Source organism: Labeo rohita, chromosome 1 (assembly GCF_022985175.1).
Source record: "Labeo rohita strain BAU-BD-2019 chromosome 1, IGBB_LRoh.1.0, whole genome shotgun sequence".
Taxonomy (NCBI): Eukaryota; Metazoa; Chordata; class Actinopteri; order Cypriniformes; family Cyprinidae; genus Labeo; species Labeo rohita.
In genome coordinates, this window is record NC_066869.1 from 39,331,472 (window position 1) to 39,336,476 (window position 5,005).

The 5,005-nt window shown below is 34.0% G+C and overlaps 1 long non-coding RNA gene across 1 annotated transcript; it reads right to left on the reverse strand.

Annotated features, from left to right (window-relative positions):
• Positions 1–2,143: 2,143 nt before the first annotated feature.
• LOC127170299 (uncharacterized) lies at positions 2,144–2,896 on the reverse strand. The gene is made up of 3 exons (XR_007828334.1): positions 2,749–2,896; positions 2,492–2,541; positions 2,144–2,401 (listed from the first exon to the last, which is right to left on the reverse strand). It is a non-coding gene; the product is annotated as an uncharacterized LOC127170299 (long non-coding RNA).
• Positions 2,897–5,005: the final 2,109 nt, after the last annotated feature.

Genomic DNA, 5,005 nt, shown 5'->3' on the forward strand with positions numbered 1-5,005 from the left:
AAGTCATTGCTTGTTCAAAAATGCTGATTCATTCAGGAACAAAACACCTCTACTGTGCTCAGAGATGGGGTTCTGCTTCAATATTGGTTAAAACTATTTTGGCAGAGGATACATAAACAAAATAACTGGTGATAGGCCTACCGATGTCTAAAATATACAGTAAGTGACTGTTGTATAAAGCAGTTCTATTCAGTAAACACAAGGACTGATAATTTGTTGATCTTTATTATCCTTATAAATGGATATGGTAGGTATTGGTCATATTTTCATTTATTTCAGTTTATTATTTTACATATATGTTTTAAAGTACATTTTACTTCATTATTTTTAATTTAGTTATTTAAGTACCTCGACAAAATACTTCATCTAAACTAAACTGAACTGAGAAATGTTGAGTTTTCTATTTTTTTTTTATTTCATTTTTCTTCAGTTAACATTTATGTATTGATTTGTTTGTTTGTATGTTTGTTTGTTTTTACATATAATTTTAGTTTTAGTTTTAATTTGTGCTAATAGCCCAGATTTTATGGAAATTCATGAAAATCCATGAGATACTTTTTAGTTATAGAACAAATAAACGATTGAAGGAGCTTGTCTAAATGTCTCATTATCACCCACACCTTATTTGCTCTTTTAATTCAACTACAAACAGAGTTACTGCAATAACCTTCTAATAACTTCATAATCCAATTTTCTCTGTGAGACTACTGTTTATGCAATGTGTGGAATGGATTTTATGTTGGACTGAGGAGTAAAACACTTTTGCAGAAACTCCATCAGCGCCACCTACTGGTCATTTTAATGAATTAATTTCTTATAGGGCCAGAAACACACATACATATCCATTTACTCACCCCATAAACCACATTAATACATGAATATGTTCTTCCCTCATATGTTCTTTTGTCAATTATCTTTAATATCTTTTAGGACTTTAATGATTTGCCAACACAATTAGGGAGACTGAACAAACTGAATCACATCAGTTAATAAGAATAATTTATTTGCTGTGTAACTTTCACATGAAATGTACTGTAAAAATATTAATCAAATAAATGTAGAATGTAACAAGCATTTGGACATTTTTAGACATTTTCACATCACACTTTTACAAAAGCAAACTCATACTGCCCCCCTCTGGACCACTAGTAAAACTAAACACTGACTGATCTGACTACCAAAATGAGTCGCTTTCAGACACATAATGAAAGTGAAAATATACATTATCATGCCATTAAATACAATGAAAAAGTAAATGTACAAAAAAAGCATATTTCTTACACATATTATTTTTTAAATGGTATGAGATTATCTTGAGCATCATTTGAGTTGTCACATGGTGTACATTGCCAAAGTGATACGGAAATGTCCAAAGTGCTGTCTTGCAAAAACTGAAACCTGCTCTTTGTGCTTCATTCTGAGAGATGCAGTCAATGTGATACTTCCTCGTCCACCAGAGGCTAAAGAAAGGCTTTTGCAAACACTGCATGCATACAAAAACCAAATTTACCACAAACTCACCACATGAGCATTTACACACATCATCCTCTGTCCTACCTATTTCTGTCTCATAAGCATACAAGCACTAAACTAAATGGAAAATTTGTGGTTAAGAATAAAACAAGACCCTTTCTTGAGAAAAACACAGAGAGTCATGATTGAATAAAACCCCTTTGAGAGAAACTCTGATGCTTTTAATATCTGATTCAAATTTGCTTTGAATTCAGTTTATTATAATTTTAACTGTTGAACAAAATCAAATGCACATTTAATAAACATGCAGATCTAACATGCTCCAGTCTGAAGGAAAGTATTAAAAAGAAAACAAAAATGGATATTAATACTGAGGAGTAACTAAAGTGGGCATCTGTCTTTTTTCTTTATAGTGTTAAGATGCCTGTTTGCTTGTCACACACTGTTATCCAAACACACTATTCTACTCAGCATGGAGTGTGTTTTGGGGAAATTGGGCTAGTTGTAAAATTGGGTCAGATAAATGCTGCAGTCATTCAGTTTAAGAGAAATGTACACACCTTAAACTAAACATCACTTCACACAGGAAACCTACTTGCACATCCTGTTATTCAATCATCACTGTGTGTCCACAAAGACTGTACTAATGCACTTTTATTAGAGGTGAAAAAAAAAAAAAAAAAAACTTGTACTGCACTGAGTACCACAGTATGACTTCATGTGATGTTACATGACAATAAAACCTGCATTTTTCTTATATTTGGAAAGTTTTAGAATCCACCTCAGTTCTGTTTTAGGTCTATTCAGTTTGTGTTCTGACCTGAGCGTAAGTACTGAAGTCAGAACTCTGCACTTGCTTTGTCTTGCGTTGTTTTTGTCTCTTGGTTATCACATCTAAAGATGCATAACACACCTCTTCATCTGCGCACTGAAATGAAAATTAATAAATTAATGTTTTGGTTTTTAGAAAAAAAAAAAAAGTGTCTGTAATGAATGTGTATATTCATATTGTTCATACCTCAGCTGTATTTCTACCGTTTAACTTGTCTTTCTGATCTGTCGCAGCATCTACAATGGATTGTTTCATTATAACATCACTTATATACATAAATGGTTTAAAGTGCATACAATTATGCTTGTGTTACATTTCAGTTTCTAACATTACTATTAAATTTTGTGTGTAGGCCTTGCTCCTCCAAAGTATGGTACAAAGCTGTTGATCTCTATATTAAAATAAACACACACACACAAGATTGTGAATTAGTGAATGATTACCTGTAGTTTTCTTACAACAGAGGCAGAACAAACAGATGATGGAGAGAAGAACACACACTGGACACACACTGAACAGCAGCGTCCAGCAGAGCACACAGTCTGATACAGGAGGTGTTGTGGAGGTGGTGTTCAGGGGTTCAGAACAGGAAGATACTTTCTCAACTAAATATAAACAAAATATATTATTTTAATTCTTTTGTTTGTCTTTTTTCTTCACTGAGAAAGGTGAAGTTCTACAGAATTACACAAGTGATGATACAATAACTATAAGAAATCTTTTCTTACCTTTCAGAGAGAGACGAGTTGTTTGGTTTCCATAATAGTACACTTCTGATGAGGAGATGATGCCTTTTTCATCTTTATTTACCTTTGTCTCTAGTTCTGCACAGTAGTACAGTCCCAGATCAGAGACACTGATGTTAGTGATATGTAGATCATAAGAATTATTATAGCGGTTGTGGATAAAGCTGAATCGCTGAAATACCTCCATGCCCCATTTAAACCCATGCCTAAAATCTATTATGAGAGAGGGTTGATTTTCATGAGAGCAGTTTCTTATCCATACAATGACAGAACCAAGAGTTAAGAGAGCGATCACAGTAGAGAGTGATGTTGTCTCCTGGTCTGACTTTCATCTCCACTTCTTCTCCATAGATTATTTTCTGATGGAACAGTAAGACATCTGTAAAAGCACAAAATAAATTTATGAAGCACATCAAATTGTACTATTAAACCAAAATATTCATGGTAGTGACATTTTCATTTAGCTGAAGAAGTATATTTTTTCTTACACATGAGCGCGATGAGAGCAAGTCTTGGCCCCTCCATCTCAGCGAGTGATTGTGAATAACTGACACTGGTGAGAATCTTAATGCAGACGTCAACTCTTATCTGATTGGTTCACGTCAATGGAAAGTTTTACCTAAAATGGCCTATGTCATGAGGGGCTGGCAGTAAACTGAGTTGTTATTTGGAAGTACAAAATGTGAAAGTGTTTTTTAATCAATCACCAGTTACCTTTTAGACTTTTTTGCTCTGATTTGGCTTTGTGATAAGGCACCTTTGATAAAAAAATAAAATGTTAAATTTTAAATATGACTTTAGTTTATCTGATTGATGTGTTTAACTATATCTTTGATTCAGACATTCAGATAAGAATTCTTGTTTGAGACATTTTGCACTTTACATTTCAAATTAAACCAGTCAGTTCATGCCTGTCACAAGGGTCAAAGTTTACCTTTAAATTCATAAGGCTCTTTGTTTTATTGTAATGGCTTCAGTTCAACATCTAAACATGTCAAAACAGGAAACCCACAAGTCTTTCATCCAGACCACTTACAAACACTTCACATTTGCAACACGTTATGAAACTCCCACTTCACATCTCTTAGTTGATCATTGGTCAAAAAGCACAAATGTTTCCATTAGCCTTTGTGTGGTTTTGTGTTTAGGTCAAAGTGCACATATTTGCACAATAAATGTACTTGCTTAAATATAATAAAAGTACTTCCTCAACCAACAGGAAGCACAACCACAAACAGGCCTATGTTATACATCAGAAATGACGCAGATGGTCTGTTGTTCAGCGAGTTCAGCACTGGGAGCTGTTCAATGTGCTGAATTTCTACTGAAAAAAAAGCACTTCCTTAAAAATCAAAGCCATTAGAGACAAAAAAATATGAACAATTCTGTATGTTCCTCATCCTTATGTCGCTTTAAATGACTGTAAAAGATTGGTGTGATTGCTTGATGTACAATTCATCACAGACATTTCATCAAAACATATAAACCACGGTTTACTATTTTTAACTGGGTATGATTAAACAAACAAATAAAAAAAATTCTCCAATGTTGAATGACAAAATAACTCTATATAATTGCCGTTTGAGTTCATAGTGCACAGTGTAAAGTGTTGATGCGCTCTACGTGTCATCACCATAGATATAAATACATAGATTCCTCATTAGTGGCAGTTTCTGTAGGTTGCTATATGTAAGGTTTCCACCATATAGGAACCGCAACTGCAACTAGTGATGACCATAGATATACGTAGATTCCACTTTCGATTGCTCCAGACATGTTGACCTGTCTGCTATCTTGCAACAGTCTACATGTCTTAAAAAAACAAAAAGTCATTGTCATTGTGTCATGTGTGTTACTGCTGTGTCACTCTATACATCAGAGGGTGTGGAGAAAGTCTGCAGGTGCAAATCAGGCCTTTGACAGACATTGCAAGCATACAAACCAAATTTGCCAC